The following is a 20,478-nucleotide window of genomic DNA, read 5'->3' on the forward strand; positions in this document are numbered from 1 at the left end:
GACGGGTAGAATTTCTGCGGGGGATCTCCTGCTGTAACCCTGGCGTAAACTCCAGAGCCGTTTCCTTGGGGTTTTCACTGATCTCCCGCCAAAGTTATGGTGGGAGATTGGGATAAGCCCCGCGGAAATTCCAAGCAAGTTGTTTCTGAAATAAGGAGGCGAGGTATTTGTTTTCAGATTGTGGTATTCCAATCTTTTCACTTGACCTTTGATGGCCTACATATCTCAGAAGCCAATGTCAGCATCTCAGTTTAGTCCCACGCGTTGTTGCCGTAGCAGCAAGTTAATCAAACCCTTTCCCAACTTCCACCCTAAGATGGTACTTCATGAGGCCACTTCCTCTAAAGTACTCAGTTCCATGCCATCTGTAGTGGGACATCTGTCTCGGTGATATTTTCTCTCAACCTATTCCACTGCCTTCCACAACTACCTGTCCTAGGAACATAGGAACAGGATTAGGCCATTCAGGCCCTCGAGCCTGCTCCACCATTCAATTAGATCATGGCTGATCTGTGAAGGAATAAGCCATATAACCTATTCAGAAAAAGACACCATTCTGTGAAATAATTCTGGCCTTATCAAAACATGACAAACTGGGTCTGGAAATCTAGAAACCTAACGATGAAAAAGCTGTGAAAGCATTCTGGCTATAGAGATAAGCTACATTATTGACACTGAATCAATAACCTTATTGAAACAGAAGGTTAAAGGCTCCTGAAGTCTGAACCTTTGGGAACAAGACAATAGTACACCCTGTATAAGGTGTTCTAATTTACACCTCATAAAGGAGCACATAAAAGTAACAAACATCTGCCTTCATAAAAATGATACCAAGTAAAGCACACCTGCTGTTACACCGTTTTTATGATAAACTTAGAACACCTAGAGGAGAGACATGGTTCTGTAGTGCTACCAGCTGAGGTGACTGTAAGAACTGCAGGGGTCAGCAGAAAAATGACTAGAGATAATTAGCTTACATCAGCAGAAAACCTTAAAGGAAATACCACTGGAAGAGGGTATAAATATTGAACTCTCAAATGGGATAATAGACTCGCTTAAAGGGACAGAGTGATTCTCGGCTTCGGAGCCAGCTCTGTAAGTCTCCAACTCTTTGTACCTCGGGGATCAAAGGTAATGATTTGATTTTGGTGGATATCCTGAATAAAACTAAGAACTGTAAAACTGTAGCGAAGTTAAGATTTGAGAGTAGGTTCTCTGCTAATAGAATTGTAAGCTTTCTTTTTTTGGAACTGTTAATGTTGCGATTGACTCACCAACTGTTAATTATATGTCGGTTCTTTAATAAATCTATATATTTTTAGAATTGTCTCACGTAATACTTCTGTATCAAACTCGTGAACTCAATCTCTGTACACTCTTTGGTGAGGAGTTGCAGAATTCTGGGGGAGTTTTCTGGACCCTCATAATATCCGGAACATTACAGTCTAGCTAAACTTATTAAAAGTGCTATCTGGAGGACAGTAACATTTTCAGGTTGTTCCTTTCCTTTAGGGAGAGATGGTCTGGACCTTTAGACCCAATTAAGCATCTTTAGGATTCAGCTACATAGAAACATAGAAGATAGGAGCAGGAGTAGGCCATTCGGCCGTTCGAGCCTGCTCCGCCATTCAACGAGATCATGGCTGATCATCCAAACCCTAGCACCCGGTCCCTACACCAACAGCCATCCCACCCAAGCCCTATCCCCGTAACCCCACGTATTTAATCCCCCCTAACACTAAGGGTCAATTTTTATCATGGCCAATCAACCTAACCCGCACATCTTTGGACTGTGGGAGGAAACCGGAGCACCCGGAGAAAACCCACGCAAACACGGGGAGAATGTGCAAACTCCACACAGACAGTCACCCGAGGCCGGATTCGAACACAGGTCCCTGGTGCTGTGAGGCAACAGTGCTAACCACTATGCCACCGTGCTGCCCACCTCAACCGTGCTACCTCAAACTTTAGTTGAAAGTGAATGTCTGAGGAATACACCTGATCCGGGGTAGCCCTAAAGGGGCTAGGACTAGTAATTATCCCTTCAGATCAGCACCTCAACTCCATTTACCCGGCTTTGCTCCAAATCCATAGATACCATTACCTAACAAAAATCTATCAATCACAGTCTTGAAAGCTCCAATTGTCCCAGTATCCATAGCCTTTTGTCCTGATAGGTGCAGTGGCTGAACCTATTGCCTAGCATTCACGTCTGAGTTCCTATGGAGTAAATCTGAGACAGTGGGCTAGAAATTCATTATAGCCCAGGAATGAGCGGTATCTTTAGAAAAGTTGGAGAATTAGAGCCAGGCGCTAATACTTTAGACTGCACGCAAAATTCATGCTAACTGCTCAAAGAAATGATTGCTGCGCTAAATCAAGTGTTAAAGCCCATGCTCATTGGCATTACAATCAAAAGGTGGACCAATATCAGGTGCAGCCTAATCGCAATCATCATTGCCACAGGCTATTTCCAGTTCTTGAAGGGGAGGTTCATTGATGCTGCAAAACCTCATTCGCAGCATTGTGCAGCTGTCTCAGCAAGCAGCAGCAGGTCAAGTAGAAGGAGCCAGATGACTTAAGCAGCTGTACTGATGGCAGATCCATGTCCCAGGGAGAAAGCCCCCAGATTCTGCGATCAAGCATTGGAGGAGTTGGTGTTCGCTGTGGAGCGATGGCGGGAGGTGCTCTACCCAGCAAGTGGCAGGAGGCCCTCACCGCAAGTCTTCCACGCCATGTGGAGGGAGGTAGCCCAGCACATCTCGGGCAGCACTATGCTCCCCAGAACCCACACAGAGTGCAGGAAGAAATTTAACAACCTCACTCGGGTGGTCAGAGTGGGTCAATGCTTCAACAAATGCTACATTCCACCATCTGAGCCACAATCTTCACACACTGTCCCCAGCACTCACCCACCAACAATCTCTACCTACCAACACTCACATCCACATCTCACACCTTGCACACAATGACAGCTATTCAACTATGGCAGACATATCACTGAAACACGTTGCTCCACACTCACTCACACACTTTCCTTTCTCTTGCAGGCCAAAGTGGCTCACAACAGGAGGGAGCAGGAGTGCACAGGTGGGGGACAAGCCGACACCCAACCACTGCCTGCACTGGAAGATAGAGTGCTGGAGATTATTGGGCGCCAGGTGATGTGCGCCAAGGCCACTGGTGACATTGACCTCCTTGGGGACAACAACGGTATGTTCATCCCTACTCCTACTTCTCACATCCCACTTCCCCCTCACCCCACAAATGTTTTGCACTTTCCAGCTAATCATGCTGTATGCAGGCATTTCTCCCTTCCTGCCCCCCCCTCACCTTTTGTGCCTTTACGCTTTCAGATAATCAGCAAGCACCTGAGCAGCCTATCCCTGAGGTCACCGTTGAGAGCGATGCGGAAGAGGAGAAGGAAGAACACACTGTGACACTGCATGTCTCACCTGCAGGCATCAGCTCAGATACTGGCACTATGCGTTCTTTAGAGGCTAGTATAGTAGTGGGATCAGCACAGGGTGAGGCACCGGGGATGAGCGGGCTGCAGCAAGACCAGGGGGAAAGGGTTAGGGTTAGGGTTAGGCCAGCTCCCCGGAGGACGAGTTCGCGCGCGAGTTCTGCGGCACAGAACTCAGATAAGGACCTCAATGGGGAGGCCTATGGAAGAAGGGTGATGGGCATGCACACGGAGATGATAGGTGCAATGGCAAGGCTGCCAGAGAGCCTCTCGGCAATGGTAAGGAGCGTGGAGGAGTCCGCCTCCAACATTTCACAAGGCTCTATGCACACCACGGAGCCCATCATTTCTAGTCTGCAAAGGATGGTAGACTCCCAGAGAGACCGTGGTGACCCAGACCTGATGCCGTGTGTGATGGGCGATCCGGCAGCTTCCATTGCAACACAGGCAGAAGTGACGCAATGTCTTAGTGCTGTAATGCAGTCTATGCTTGGTGGCATCCAATCTCAGATTGCTCTCATGCAGTCTTAGCTTGATGCCACGCAAGCTCTGACTGCTGCCATCATCGCTGGGTTCACCACAGTCCACCAGGGATCTCAGGGTGTTGCAGCAGCCCAGCAATCTGTGCTCCAGTAGATTGTTAGGGATGCTGAGGTGCTGCCCCTGGGAGCGGGTCAGTGGAGCAGGAACCTGCTGTCCTCTCTCAGGATGACAGCGTTCCTGCTCCCACCACTGCCACTCCACCATTGCCCTTGTTGCTGCCAGTCATCCAGCCAGCGCAGACTGCTGCCGCCAATGCTGAGGTTGTGCAGTGTACAACCGAGCCTTCCAGGCCCAGAGCTGGTCGAGGGTGTCCTGCAAGGCCATCTGAAGTCTCCTGCATGGACATTCAGCAGCCTTCCACCAGCCCTGCTGCAACCACTGGGCCAACACTTGAGTAGGCAAAGGCACAGTAACGAGAGGCACTAAAGGACTGCACAAGTGTAATTAGTTAATATTGGTGTTGTAAATATGTGTTGACTGATGATTGATAAATTTATTCATTCAGTTTGGATTCTTTTGTGGTGTCTCTCATTTCAGCTTTGTACTGTGATATGATGTGTGGCAGGAATGGAATGATGGGGATCTGGTGAGCAACGGGGATCTGGGGTTTAATTTATTCGAACCTCAGCCTGATGAGACAGTCACGGACTGACCTTCCGGAAGGCCAATTGAGTGGCTGCCTCCTCCCTCGCTCCTGTTCCTCCTCCTCCTCCTCCTCACCCTCCTCCTCCTCCTTGCCCTCTTCCTCCTCCTGAGGTGATCCCACAATCCCTGGTGGCAAGGGCTGGGCCTCATGATGGCCAAGTTGTGGAGCATGCAGCAAACCACCACAAAATGGGACACCCGCTCAGCCGAGCACTGGAGGGCTCCTCCCGAGCGGTCAAGGCAGCGGAACCGTTGCTTGAGAACCTCGATGGTCTGCTTGATGATGTTCCTGGTGGCAGCATGGCTCTCATTATATGAGTGCTGGGCAGGAGTGTTGAGGTTGCGGAGGGGAGTCATGAGCCAGGTGGAGAGTGGATAGCCCTTGTCTCTGAGCAACCAGCCACGAGCTTGATGTGGTGGCTGGAAGAGTGCTGGCACAGGATGAAGGCATCGTGGCTGCTACCAGGATAGCGGGCACTCACATTGAGGAGTCACTGTGTGTCGTCGCACACCAACTGCACATTAAGTGAGTGGTAGCCTTTGTGGTTACGGAAGATCTCGCAAAGCCACATGGGTGCAGTCAATGGCGCCCTGCACCGTGGGGAAACCTGCTATCCTGGCAAAGCCACCTGCACGCTCGCCCTGCTTCTCTCTGGTAATGGGGAAGAAAATATAGTCCCTTCTCCTACGGTAGAGAGCCTCTGTGACCTCCCAGATGCAGCGATGGGCAGCGAACTGCGAGATGTTAGCTATGTCTCCTGTTGCAGACTGGAAGGATCCGCTGGCGAAGAAATTGAGAGCGACGATGACCTTGACTGCCACTGAGAGAGCCGTGGTCATCCTGATCTGGGGCTGGAGGTCTGGTTGCAGGAGGTGGCAGAGTTCTGTGACCACCTCCTTGGTGAAGCGGAGCCTTCTAATACACTGCTCCTCACTTAATTGGAGGTAAGAGAAGTACCCTCAGAGGGTAAGGCCTCCCGTTGAGAGCCCTGATGGCCCGCCTCCTTCCTCTGGCCACATGTTCCAGTCTTTCTCGCTGCCTCTGCTCCCTCCGCCGTAGATCCTGGAGGGCGAGGTCGATTGCCAGCACAGCGCCCATTAATGTAACCAAGCTTGATAATTTGTAAGAATAAATGTAACTACTTTTTAGTTACCACAGCACTCCTGATACAAAAGAACCTTTAAATTACTGAATTAAACTGTTTCACAATGTCGAACTGACAAAAAAGCAGTGAAACTCCACTAACCTGACAGCTGTGACTCATTTCTCATGATCCCTTTAACAAACGTTGCTGGAGCCGGCTTCTGCCTGCTTGACGCCTCCTCTCCCTGTCGCTGTCAGGGCAAGGCACCAAGATAGGTGGTGAAAATCAATTTTGAAGATTGGCCGCCCAGTGCTCACTGATGTCACGATCTGCCTGGCGTTGAAGTCCCTGGCGGTAACTCCTTCCGGCGGTGCAATGGTGGGGGGGGCCGAATTTGCCGTGCATCGCTGGACTTGCCTCGCCCCGGCGCTACTGCATCAGCGCCCCATTACTACCCTCTACAGGCGCTAATGGGAGGCGCTAACCAACTGAATTTTCCCCCAAGGACTTTTGCACAATCTCCACTGCACAAAAGCATCATCTAGGCACTGTAAGCTGAATCATAAAAAGTTACGGCACAGAAGGAGGCTATTTGGCCCACCGTGTCTGTGCCGGCTGAAAAAGAGCTATCCAGCGCTATCCAGCCTAATCCCACTTTCCAGCTCTTGATCCGTAGCCTTGTAGATTACGACACTCCAAGTACTTTTTAAATGTAGTGAGGTTCTCTGCCTCTACCACCTTTTCAGGCAGTGAGTTCCAGACCCCCACCACCCTCTGGGTGAAAAAATTCCTCCTCAACTCCCCTCTAATCCTTCTACCCATTACTTTAAATCTATGCCCCTTGGTTATTGACCGTTCTGCTAAGAGAAATAGGGCTAAAAATTGAGTAGCGCCCTAATAGGGGCGCTAACTTCACCGGGGCGCTAAATTAGCATCTCCGCGCTGGAAATTGAGTGGTTGCGCCCCAAGAGGGAAGCGGGGCGCTACTGGAAGCGCCCCGCATCCGTCTTGGGGCGCCGTGAGTCAATATTGCAGCATTATGTGCCGCAGCGCCACACGCTGTGGCACGTCGCACCGTGGTATTGCAGGCCTTCCTCCCCTTCTTAAAGGGGAGGGGCCTTGTGCAGCGCGACCTGGGGCCCAGCTGGGCCCCTGGGGATCAGGAGTGCAGGCAAAAGAGCCCGGCACTCAAGAGAAGTGCCGGGCTCTTGGAGCGCAGCCAGCACTCCGCGGGGGGGTGGGGGGCGGCGTTTCAGGAGGTCTGGGACGGGAGCGCAGGCGGGTGCTGGCAGGCGGCCAGCAACAAAAATGGCCGCCCCACACCTCGCCTTTAAATTGCGCCTCCCCCGCTGCAGGTACGCCCCCCTGACCCCGTTGGACATAGCGTCCAGTGGTAAGTCAGGGGGCGCTCCCGAAGAATGTGGCTGGGGCGTGAGCGGGGCGCTGCGCACACCAATGACATCATCGCCAGCAGCGCAGCGCGCTACCGATTAGCCTCACCACTAACCACCCGCTGAATTTTGCAGGAGGCGTGGGCAGTGCCGTGCCCGGGCGCTAGTTGCGTTGCGTCCCGTTAGCGCCCTCTTAAGGCGCTAACGGGAGGCGCAACCAACTGAATTTTTCCCCCATAGGTCCTTCCCATCCACTCTATCTAGGCCCCTCATAATTTTATACACTTCCATTAACTCTCCCCTCAGCCTCCTCCGTTCCAAAGAAGAGAGTGTATGCTGCTTTGGGAGGTATTAGAGATTTGACTCCTGGATAAACACTACAGGTACTAGATAACTATTCATAAAGTTACAGTCAATAAAACCCCCCAAAACAAGTCTCATTTTACTAGAAAGCTAGTAAAGTCAGGAACCAACCTCTCTACTTATCTTCTCCTTCCAGGCTTTGTGCTCCTCTCCTGAAGATGCTGGCTTGCTCTCCGGTACCTTGCCCAACAACCTATTCTTCACACAAGAGCCTCCCCAGTGTGAGCTGGTATTTGGACGATGGAGTGGCCTCCACAGCTGAGCTTAATCTTGTCCTCATCCAACATCTACACATGTTCACTTCCCAGCAAAGGGTCTCCTTGTTAGACCATAGGCAACCCAACTGCTACTACCAGACCAGGTCAAGTAATTGAACACAATCAGTGATTGAACTAGCACCTCCTGGTCTGTATGGTAGATCTTCATTTTATTATACATGAATATGAAAGCTTATGGTCCTGAAATGACACCACAAGCTGCTAATGTGTGAATCCTTATTCCATTTAGCTGAAACTCCTCTCACTATCAATTTAGTAAAGGAGTTGACCTTAGATTATGTGCTACAAGTCCTGGAGTGGGACCTGAACCCACAACCTTCTGACCCAAGAGTGCTACCAACTGAGCCACTGGCTGACAACTTGTTACAATATTAGTGGATCAATAGTGTGGTTGTTTGCAATGATGGGTGTGCTTCACACAGCACTAATAATATATAGCCCCGGAAAATTATTTCATTTTATTCATGTCCCTTGTCATTGACAGCAGCTTTGATTGTTCTGAAGGTAATTAAACCTACGCATTTCATTCATTTGATTTTTTCAAAGTGCATCACTAAAGGAAGGTCATTGACAGCATACAAAGCCATAAAAGGAGTTTCAGTTCCAGCACATGGAAGGATATAAATTAAAGCGTTATGTCACCACAGCAGGCCCTTTTGTGAGCACATCAGTGGAATAGGTATATTCAGTGGTGCACTTGATGGTTTGGAGTGGAACAAAGCACTTATGTTTTGACAATGAGTTTCACTTGAGCTTCTGTTATACAGAACAGTAGAAAGAGCCGCGGGAGCTTGAACTGTTGAAACTTAACTGCTTTTTTTTTGCAGAAATACTATTAAGAGCTTCACTGTGTGCATGTGTATGTAGGCATGGGTATGTATGTATGCTTGTGTAGGTCACAGAACCGGTTTGAAGCAGGCTCTAGGGTTTACCAACTCTGGTTGGATGTATTCCGGGGAGGTTTCATCACATGACCTCCCGCCACCAATCAGCCCGCTCCCGCCATTGGTCGCTCAGCACATCCACCCTCGCCGCACACCGCCTTCCCGCACCAATTGGAAAGCGAAAAGGCTCTTCGTTACCTGATTGGATGACTCTTGACAGTCAGTCAAACAGCCTTTCACCAATATTTTCGAAACGAATAAATGAAAGTGTTCAAAGAAAATGAAAAAAATAACACAATTTGTTTCAATACCCCAATGATTTTTCTCCCGGGCTGCTCACAATATCTGGACGATTTTTTTTTTTAATTCTTGGAGACTCCAGTGTAATCCAGAAGAGTTGGCAACCTGAGCAGGCCCATAGGAAGGTGGGCACAGTTATGGTTTGCCATTTGTTGCCTTGGAACTGGTCAACCAGATGTCCGACATATGCGGAAACTCATCTGATTGTTTAAAAGTCCGATTCGAACTGCTGGGGAAATCTACACTCACCCGTCGGGTTTCTGTTGGGCTAACATAGACTGCACACTGTGGGGATACATTGCACTTACCCAAATCCAGAGAGCTAGAGAGTAGGTTGGTAGATCCAAGGCTTGGAGACCTGCAAGTGTGTGTTTCCTTTTCTAAGTTTGCATTCGTCACAGGAAGACATTCGACTATGGTCGAGTGGAATAACTCCATTGGATCCACTGCAAGGTCTTCTTCTTCCACTGTCGGCAACGGTAGACGTGACAATCCATCAGCATTTCCATGCTGTTTAGTTCCTTTGTACTCGATGTCATATTGGTGTGCCCCTAGGAAAAGGGACGATCTCTGCAGCCGTTGTGCTGTCATTATCGGTACGCCCTTCTGAGGGTTGAAAATGGAGACAAGAGGTTGATGATTGGTTAGTAGAGTAAATTTTTGACCGTGCAGGTAGTGATTGAACTTCTTCACCCCCCACACTAGGCTGAGGGCCTCTCTGTCAATCTGGGCGTAGTTACGCTCGGCAGAAGTTAACGAGCGTGACGCAAAAGCTATCGGCCTCTCTAAACCATCAAGGAATTTATGTGACAGTACCGCCCCAATGTCGTAGGGAGACGCATCACACGCCAGCCTGATTGGCAGTGCTGGGTTGTAGTGAGCCAATACTTCCTTCGAAGTGATTAAGTCCTTACTCTTCTGAAAAGCACGCTTACAATCATCGCTCCATTTCCATGCTACCCCTGTTCGTAGCAGGGCGTTCAGTGGATGCAGAATTGTCGACAAATTCGGCAAAAACTTATGATAGTAATTCACCAACCCAAGGAATGACCTCAGTTGCGACACATTTTCAGGCGCTGGGGCCTTAACAACCGCTTCAATTTTATCAGGGGACTTATGTAACCCCTCTTCATCAATCACGTGGCCACAATACGATATCTGTTTCTTAAAAAATTCGCACTTGGGGCGGTTGGCTCGCAGCCCATGTTCCCGTAGTCTAGTGAGCACCTGTTCTAGGTTGTTAAGGTGTTCACTGTCATCTTCACCTATTACAAGGATGTCGTCCAAGTAACACTGAGTCCCCGGAATCCCTTGCAGGACTTGTTCCATCGCTCTTTGCCATATCGCTGGAGCCGATGCTACTCCGAATACCAATCGATGATATTGGTAAAGACCTTTGTGAGTGTTTATCGTGAGATACTTCCTAGAGGACTCTTCAACCTCCATCTGCAAATATGCTTGTGCTAGGTCAATTTTTGTAAAACGCTTCCCTCCAGACAGTGAGGCGAAGATGTCTTCTATCCTTGGAAGAGGATATTGTACCGTGTGAAGGGCAGGGTTCACCGTCACCTTGAAATCCCCACAGATGCGAATCTTCCTTGGCTCTCCGGACTTATTGCTTAACATTTTTTTCATGACAGGAACGATGGGTGTCGCCCACTCGCTCCAGTCGACCTTAGACAACATGCCCGCCTTCTCCAGATTCTCCAGCTCTGCCTCGACGGCTGGACGAATTGCATATGGTACCAGTCTCGCTTTGAAAAACTTGGGAACTGCATTCTCTTCTATTTTTAACGAGGCGGTTACGCCTTTAAGCGTGCCCAGTTCTTGTTGAAATACCTCTTTGGCGTTAGCTAAGATTGTTGACAATCGTCCAGGAGTGACGTCTTCATCTTTTTTACCGTCCACCGTCATTGCATGAATGGAATGCCAATCTAAGTTTATCTTCCTGATCCATTCCCATCCCAATAACGGTGGTCCACCATTTGGCAGTATGTAGAGGTACAATTTCCGTATTTTCTTGCCATTGTATTCGACAGGCACCCTTATTTTTCCACTGGGGTATACTTTTTGCCCCGTATACATCGTCAAGATGATGGATGTCTCTCTCAAGGGTATGTGTGAAAATAGCCGCTCATAGTCTTGTCGATTCATGACGGTTAGTGCTGATCCTGTATCCAATTCCATTTTAACTTGGGACCCTGCTATCGTGAGGGTGACCCAAATGGTTCGGTGATCCTCTTTTGCGATTACATTGTGAAGTTTGAGGCAGCTTAATCTCCTGTTCTCGGATTCACTATCGCTCATCTGGTCTTCGGAACTACTGTCCGTCATCTTTTGTACTTTCTTGTACGGTTCCTTAGTAGCCTTTTTGTTGTCGCTGGTCTTCTTCCCAGACCTACAAACTCGTGCAATGTGTCCAATCTTCCCGCATTGTCTGCATATTTTGTCTTTGGACCAGCAGTCCTTCTGGTCATGGTTAGTTCTGCCGCAGCGATAACATTTTGCAAATCCCCGTGTCATTTCGTGGGTGCTGTATTCCTGTGGTTTTTGTTGAATTTCTGCAGCTCCCCTGGCTGCTGCTTCATATGATACTGCCACGCTGAAAGCCTTATCTAGCGTCAGCTCTTTTTCTGCGAGTAACTCCTTCTGTGTTCCTTCACTCAGGAGTCCACAGACAAATTTGTCCCGTAGGGTATCTGCCAGTCCTGCTCCAAACTGGCAGTGCTTTGATAGCTTGCGTAGTTCCGTAAGATACTCAGCATTGCTCTCATCTTTGTGCTGAGTTCTCCTGTGGAATTTAAATCTTTCTGCTATCAACAGCGGTGCAGGGTTTAAGTGCTCCTGTAGAACAGCAACAATTTCGTTAAAACTCTTCGCCTTCGGTTTGGCTGGAGTAATCAGATCCCGCAATAGGCTGTACGTTCTAGCGCCCATTACGTTTAGCAATATTGATGCCTTTTTCCCCTCCGCTATTTCATTTGCCTCGAAATATACCTCGACTCTTTCCACATACGTGGTCCAGTCCTCTAATGTATTATCAAAAGCAGTGATACAGCCAGTCTTCGGCATCTTGCAAATCTAAAATGGCGCCTCCCGCGCTTTGCCTTCTTCTCTGATTTAACAAAATGGCACCTCCCGCGCTTTTCCTTCTTCCCCGCTGTTGTTAGCGCTGCTTTCCACGGTTTCATGCGCGTATTCTTTTTCTTTTATTATTTTCCCGTCGTGGAGCGGACCCTCTGGAACACTTCCCTCCCTCTTCTGAGGTCCGAACGCTGCCCAGCTTCGAAACACCTGCCGCGCCCTGTATGCTCCACCCTCTCTCTCTCTCCTTGCTTCCCGACTCGCTGCCTGGCCCCGTTGCAGCCCAGGAAGGATCAGAGCACTACCTGTCACCAGCCCGATTAGCTGGGAAACCACGGACCGAGGAACCCAGCCTGGCTCTGGAAAGTCGCTCCTGCAAAGCCTTGAACCCGATGATTGACGGTCGACGCCCGTTCCTCGAGTTTCAATGGACTCTTTTTTTTTTTCCGACCTTCAACGTCGTCGGAGCTGCTGCTGAGTTGCAGGTAAGTTCTTTCTAACTCGTCGCCAGTGTTAAGTCCGTGAATGATTGAGACACGGACTAGCAGGAGAGAAACAAACAAGTCTTTACTGGTGAAAGGCATAAACGAAACTAACCAACAGAGGCTCTCTAGTGCCTTTTATACAGGGGTGGTCACTGCCGGTATTGCAGTCTGAGACCAGTTATTCTCTTAAAGGTACATACACAACAGGGGCCATTTTGACACATAGCGTTAACCTATATGGTGTAGGTTCACCAACCCTCCAGGATTTCGTTGGAGTCTCCAGGAATTAAAGATTAATCCCCTGGGCACAGCCGCGAGCAACCCGGGAGAAAAATCACAGGGGCAATAAAAAAAAATTGGTGTATTTTTCTCCCCATTTTCTTTGAATGCTTTTGTTTATTATTATAAAAACTGATTGGCGATGGGAAAAGGATGTCTGACTGGGCGGGGTGGTTGACAGCAGCAAATCATGTGATGAAACCTCCAGGTGTACGTCCAACCAGAATTGGCGACACTGATACGGTCCGGCCCGACGGGGTCAGCGTGGGGGCTGGGCCATTGTCGCGGTCGGGCCTGGTTTAGGTTAATTGGGCGAGCTGCCAGCGCCAAACGTGCACCCTGTGGAATACTTGGCGATCCGGGGGTGGGAAACACTGCAGGGTGGGCAGTTTGGAAGGGGCTGCAGCAGCACCTTAAAGGGGAGGGGTGGAAATGTTGGGAGTGAAACGGAGCAGAGAACTTGAGCAACAGGGATCATTATTTTTTGCAGCACCTGCGGCAGCAAGGAGATTATCTAGTGAAAGCCCACAGGTGACTGCAGTAACGGAGATCGCTTCCGGCTTCCCCTCACTGCAGCTAAGGTTCCCTTTAAACAACTGTCAAAATGGCTGCCTCCCAACTTCTACCGTCCGCGTTTGGTGGGTGGGAGCAGGAACCGGCAGTCGCAGCGAGGCCGGAGACCGGCATTTATTGGCCCATCCCTAGTTGCCCTGAGAGCTGCAGTCCGTGTGGTGAAGGTGGTCCCACAATGCTGTTAGGGAAGGAGTTCCAGGACTTTGACCCAGCGACGATAAAGGAACGGCGATGTGTTTCCAAGTTGGAATGGTGTATGACGTGGAGGGGTCGTGAACCTGTCTGTACCTAGATCACCTGGCCCGGATTTGCATTTATGAATGAGGACCCCTGTCTCTGCCGGGAACTCTGGCTGAGGTCCGCCTGAAAATCGGAAGGGCCGGATAACCGGCAATAAGTTGGCTCTCTAACGCCGCCCGCAATTCTGGTGCCACCTGCACCCCGCTTTTAGGTGCAAAGGGGGCGGCAGCGACATGAAAAGTTGCCCCGATCATCTGTCCAAATCGCAGATTTCCAACGATTCAGAAATAGTCCCAATCCCCTTGATTAACAAATTGTGTCCCTGTTGTACAGCAAGTGCCAAACTACATTTCTACAAAGAAAGTCTGAAACAAATAGGGAGCAACAACTGAGGCAGTTATCGATCTGGGCAGGGAGGAAAGGCCAGTCTATTACTGCTTAGGCCCCGAACCCAGGAGGATAGAAACTAAATTACATTCTCTTAATCCTCTTCCCATTGAGCGCTGCACAGGCACCAATGGGTTTTTGGCATCTCTGGACTCTTCATTTTTTTGTAAGACTAGGTGAAATTGACATATACCTTCTGACACTGTTGGGAGGGGTAAGAGTCACTGCTTTTATTAACCCTGAGTCATCATTCAAAGTCTGGCACCTCTTAAATATGTTGGGGATTCAAGGCCTCTCAAGAGATGGTGGAGTTCATTGTCAGCAAATGACAACAGCTCTGGACTGTGTGTATCGGGACTCGAGGCGCAGATTCCGAGCACACATTCATACAAGCTGCTTAAGGGATTTGGTGATCCTTTCTGTCATAAGCTGTAAGGATTTCCTGATCTAAGGCTACTCGTTAAGCTTAAAGTGGTCAGGATTCTGAGTAAATCCTCAGAATAGATTAGAAATTGACTGAAAAGAGTGAGTATTGTTAGAAGAGTCCATGTGGGCTGTGGGGAGGGCTGAATGGAGTGCTCCAGCAATCAGTATTGGGACTGCTAATGTTTCTAATGTACATCACAGACTTTAAGGTCAATTTCAACCCTACAGAATCAAAGTTTTCTTGTGCACTGCTTCTCTGAGAACTGCAAGGTATCTTGTTTGGGACCTATAATCTCTGTCAGGAGGGTAAGGCTTCCTCCGAGCACACCTCTGACCTTCCAGCTACAACACTGTTTGCTTCTTCCTCCTGCTTCCCCTCCTGGAATGGGAATCCTTGAAGGACCCCCATCAAGGAACAACTGCAATGCCCGAAGCCCCTTCCAGTTCAGAACCTTCTGTAGTGACTACAAGCATTTTAACATCCTGATGGTCAAAAAAGCCACCAGCTACTACAAGATAAATGTCTCCAAAAGATCTACGCATCTTTAGCCGAGAACAGCTGAGGATCCCTTTAAAGAACATTTGAAATGTTTGCTTCAGGACTCGTACCAGTCCTGTTCGGTCGGTGGGAGCGGGAAGTGGTGATAGTCAGGTGCCGAGACTGGAGACTGGCGTTGGCATCATAACAACGTGACTTGACCCTGGTTTGAATACATTCACGAGATTCCCACCTGTTTCAGACAGGAGCTCTGGCCACCGGGAATCAAAATTCCCTGGAAAATCAGGCCAGTTGTAAAATCAGTGATAACTGAGTGGTAGGCGCTGGCACTTTAAGGCCTGCCCACTTCTGCCGCATTCTCAAATGCAAACGAGGCCGGTTAGGAGACCGAAATCGCACCCAGTACCAGGAGAAGCCAGAAGCACAACAGATGGTATAGAAACATAGAAACATAGAAGATAGGAGCAGGAGTAGGCCATTCGGCCCCTCGAGCATGCTCCGCCATTCAATGCGATCATGGCTGATCATCCAAATTCAGTACCCGGTCCCTGCTTTCTCCCCATACCCCTTGATCCCTGTAGCCTTAAGAAATATATCCAACTCCTTCTTGAATATATTTAATGTATTGGCCTCTACTGCCTTCTGTGGTAGAGAATTCCACAGGTTCACCACTCTCTGAGTGAAGAAATTCCTCCTCATTTCTGTCCCAAATGGCCTACCCCTTATCCTTAGACTGTGACCCCTGGTTCTGGACTCCCCGACCATCGGAAACATCGTTCCTGCATCTAGTCTGTCCAGTCCTGTCAGAATTTTATAAGTTTCAATGATAGCCCCTCTCACTCTTCTAAACTCCAGCGAGTACAGGCCCAATCGTCCCAATCTCTCCTCATACGTCATTCCTGCCATCCCAGGTATCAACCTGGTGAATCTTCGCTGAACTCCTTCCATGGCAAGAACATCCTTCCTCAGATAAGGCGACCAAAACTGCACACAATACTCAAGATGTGGTCTCACCAAGGCCCTGTATAACTGCAGCAAGACATCCTTGTTCCTGTACTCAAACCCTCTCGCTACGAAGGCCAACATACCATTTGCCTTCTTAACTGCCTGCTGCACCTGCATGCTTACCTTCAGCGACTGGTGCACAAGGACACCCAGGTCTCGTTGCACTTCCCCTTCTCCCAATCTATTGCCATTCAGATAATAATCTGCCTTCCTGTTTTTGCCACCAAAGTGGATAACCTCACATTTATCCACGTTATATTGCATCTGCCATGCTTTTGCCCAATCACCCAACCTGTCCAAATCACCCTGGAGTTTCTCGGCATCCTCCTCACAGCACACAAGCCCACCCAGCTTTGTGTTGTCTGCAAATTTGGAGGTATTACATCTAGTTCCCTTGTCTAGATCATTAATGTATATTGTGAATAGCTGGGGTCCAAGGACCAATCCCTGCGGTACCCCACTAGTCACTGCCTGCCACTCGGAAAAAGACCCGTTTATTCCAACTCTTTGCTTTCTATCTGCCAACCAGTTCTCTATCCAAGTCAATACCTTGCCATCAATCCCATGGCCTAGAAATTCAGTTGCGTTCGCCAGCCGTTAGCGCCATAAGAGGGGTAGATTTCGAGCGCTAGGCACTTAGCGCCCGGGCGCAGGCCGATCTGCGCCTACGCCCAACTTCAGTTGACATTTAGCGCCGGCGCAAAGTGTTTGCGCCCGCTCAGCTGTGCGCGCAGCTTATGACGTCATTTCGTCATGCAACGCTGTTTGTGCGCCCCAAACCGGAAATTCAGTGGCGCCCACCCAATGTGGGCGTGGCGCTAAGAACTGTGAAGTGGAACGCAGCAGAGGCCCTGCGGGCCTCGGGGAGCGATAATTAAAGGGCACTTAGACTGAACTATAAAGGCCAGCCATTTTGCTGCAATGACTTTAGTGCTTTGGATTTCTGGACAGAGACCAAGGAACAGACCTTCCTGATTTGGGACAACATAGGAGAGGTATTTTTGGCTTCTGGCCAGAGCTTGGAAATTTGACTCATTGTGATTTCACTGTTTGCAAGTTTATTATGGGGGCTGCATGGGGTTCCAACCCTCAGTTCCAGCATTATGTGCGAAGGGCTCGCAGACGCTGTGTGAGAGGGCCAGCCATGCCTAGACGCAGAGGGGCCATCAGGCGTCGGCAACGTAGGCCTTACCCACTCAGGGAATACCGGCAGCAGGTGTCCTATCTCACCATGACTGCCGCGCGTTGTGTTAAGAGGCTGCGCTTCAGAAGGGAGGTGGTTGCAGAGATCTGCCAGCTGCTTCACAGAGATCTGTGTCCACAGCTGATGTGCAGGACGTCTCTGTCGGTGGAAGTGAAGGTCACGGTGGCTCTGAACTTTTATGCAAGCGGCTCCTTCCAAGCCGCTGCTGGGGACATAGCGAACATCTCCCAGTTCGCCGTGCATCGCTGCATCCGGCAGGTCACCGATGCCCTTTTCGCAAGGAGACACCAATTCATCTCCTTCCCCATGACCCTAGAGAGGCAGGAGCAGCGTGCAGTCGGTTTTGCCAGGATCGCCAACTTCCCCATGGTGCAGGGCGCCATTGACTGCACGCATGTGGCTATGCGGGCACCTATCGACAATGCCGAGGATTACCGCAACCGGAAGGGCTACCATTCCCTCAATGTACAGCTGGTGTGTGACCACAGGCAGCGCATCCTAGCTGTCAATGCCCGCTTTCCAGGAAGCAGCCACGATGCATTTATCCTGCGCCAGACTACTGTGGCTGACATGTTCGAGGCACAGCCTCCACCAAGGGGATGGCTTATTGGGGACAAGGGCTACCCTTTGTGTACATGGCTCATGACCCCGCTCCGCGCGCCCAGGACCCCTGCTGAGGAGACATACAACGAAAGCCATCAAGCCACAAGGAACATCATAGAGCAAACGATTGGCGTCCTCAAGCAACGGTTCCGCTGCCTGGATCGTTCCGGCGGATCTCTACAGTATTCGCCGGATAGAGTCTCCCAGTTCGTCGTCGTTTGCTGCATGCTGCACAACCTGGCTATCCGCAGGACTCAGGCACTGCCACCTCACGTTGGACCACCACCTCAGGAGGACGAGCAGGAGGACCATGAGGAGGAGGAGGAGGAGGAGGAGTACCAGCCCAGGAGGGAGCCACAAGGTCCAAGGGCCGTCCGCCGGCGGCTTATTGAACGACACTTCTAGGCCCCCTGTCAGGGAATGGCTTGTGGCAATGAACGCACCTGAATTCAGCCGCTCCGCAAGCCCTCAGCCGGTTAATGCAACAACCACTTGAAACATAACACCTGGACAAGCTGAATAAATAAAAAGCTTTATTTAACAAACTCAGGGCCCTTCCCACATGAAACAGAAAAACAGACAAGACCCCCAAAAAACAGTCAAAAACATATCTCACTCCCAGAACCTGGGGAGGAATAACAAAACTTGTCCATCCAATTGGCCTTCATCCTCGGCCTAACCAAGACAAACCCCCCCATACAGAACACAAACACCCCCATATAAAAAAACAGTTGCCTTCATCTTCGGCCTTACCAAAATAAGCCCCCCCCATACAGAACACAAACACCCCCATATAAAAAAACAGTTGGCAACACACTCTACTTGGTGTGCCGAGAGGGCGAGTCCTTGTGCAGGCTTCTCCGGCCCCTGCCCGACCTGTTGCTCCGCCTCAACCTGGGCCCTGTGGGCGTTGCAAGGCTGGGGGAAGGCTCCTGAGGGGCACAATGCGTGACGGCAGATGCCCTTGGGGGTCGGCCTAGACGAGGTCCGGCCCTGGAGGGGCCGGCTGCTGACTGCTGCAGCTGTGGCTGGGCAGCATCAGTCTCTGCAGCAGCTCGTCGCAGCTTGGCTAGGGGAGTGGCAGTGGCGGCTGCAGCAATGGGGGCAAGCTGGCTGATGCCAGGTGCTCGCTGGTCGCCAGAGACACTGGCACTCGGCCAGGCTGGCACTGCAGCAAGCGCAGCAATCTGGTGAAGGCCAGACCGCTGTGCTGCAGCAGGGCGGCGGGTGCCCTGGCAATGCCTCCGTGACACAGCGAGTGTGGCAGAAGTGAGTGCCCAAACTGCCCTGGTCTGTGCCCGCATCAGACCAGCCAGTGTCTGCACGGCACCACTCATGAACTCTTGACTCGCGTCCTGTGCTGCCGCGAGTTGGTCGACACCCCTGGGCTGTGAGTCCCCGAAATCGGCCACACTATGAGCCAGGGACTCAATGGCCTGAGGCAACTGTCCCACAACCCCCATGAACTCGGTGTGGCGCCGCTCCGAGTCCGCGGACATTTCATCAAGGAGGCGCACCTCCTGGGCGAGGACCGTCTCCGGACTGGAGGCCGGACTCTCCCTCTGGGGAGAAGGCCGCCGAGCTGCCCGACCCTTCCCGCGTGCCTGGATGCCACTGGGCCCAGCAACTGCCCTCCCCTGCAACACTTCCCCCCTCTGGGGAGAAGGCCGCCGTGCTGCCTGACCCTTCCCGCATGCCTGGACGCCACTGGGCCCAGGAGCTACACCCCCCTGCAACACTTCCCCCTGGCTCTCCTCCAGGCAAGACGTCTCCCCTCCATTGCCATCCCCTGGCGCGGATGAGGGTTCCCCCGATGTGCCGCCTTCCTCTTGGTCCTCGTCGTCCTCCTCTTCCGAGGGACTGGCACTCTCAGCTTCAGGGACCTCCTCCTCACCAGCTGAAAGCAGGAAGGCACAAGAGTAGCTTTAGAGTGAGGACAGGGCGTCAGCGAGGGAGGCATGAGTGGTGGCATTATGCGCATTGGTGGGACAGTGGCAAAGGATGTAGATCTGAAGCGCAAGGGGAACGAGAGAGGTGCAAACGGTCATGTCCTTACCATCGGGGCCCAGCACAGGGTCGGCATCTCCAATAGCTACGGGGCCAACCACCCGGGCACGCATGAGTCGAGCCACGCGCTCCTCCAGGTCACTGAGCTCCTGGAACTGGACACGGCCTCCCCCAGTGACAGTCCGGCTCTTCAGATTCTGCGCCAGCTTGGCCTGCAAGAGAAAGGACGGCCTCTAAGTACAGTGTGGTGCCCTGTTGTTGTGTGCACTGCCTCCCATGGTCGAATAGCTTGGCCAGTGTGGTGCCCTGTTGTTGTGTGCACTGCCTCCCATGGTCAAATAGCTTGGCCAGTGTGGTGCCCTGTTGTTGTGTGCACTGCCTCCCATGGTCGAATAGCTTGGCCAGTGTGGTGCCCTGTTGTTGTGTGCACTGCCTCCCATGGTCGAATAGCTTGGCCAGTGTGGTGCCCTGTTGTTGTGTGCACTGCCTCCCATGGTCGAATAGCTTGGCCAGTGTGTAAAGTGCAGAAAGTGCTATTGATGATCATGCCAGTGCCATAGCTGCGGGAGGAGGGCTGGCCATTAGGCCTTTGAGGTCCCTTTGCCCATAATGTGAGGTGCACATGCAAGGATGAGGAGGACACTGGAAAGGGTACTCACCCTGACCAACCGAGTGAGGTCGTTGTACTTCTTGCGGCATTGGTCACCAGTCCTGGGGACATCGCTGTTGGC

The sequence above is a fragment of the Somniosus microcephalus genome, chromosome 19 (genome assembly GCF_052327205.1).
Source record: "Somniosus microcephalus isolate GS21.2 chromosome 19, FLI_Smic_1.0, whole genome shotgun sequence".
Taxonomy (NCBI): domain Eukaryota; kingdom Metazoa; phylum Chordata; class Chondrichthyes; order Squaliformes; family Somniosidae; genus Somniosus; species Somniosus microcephalus.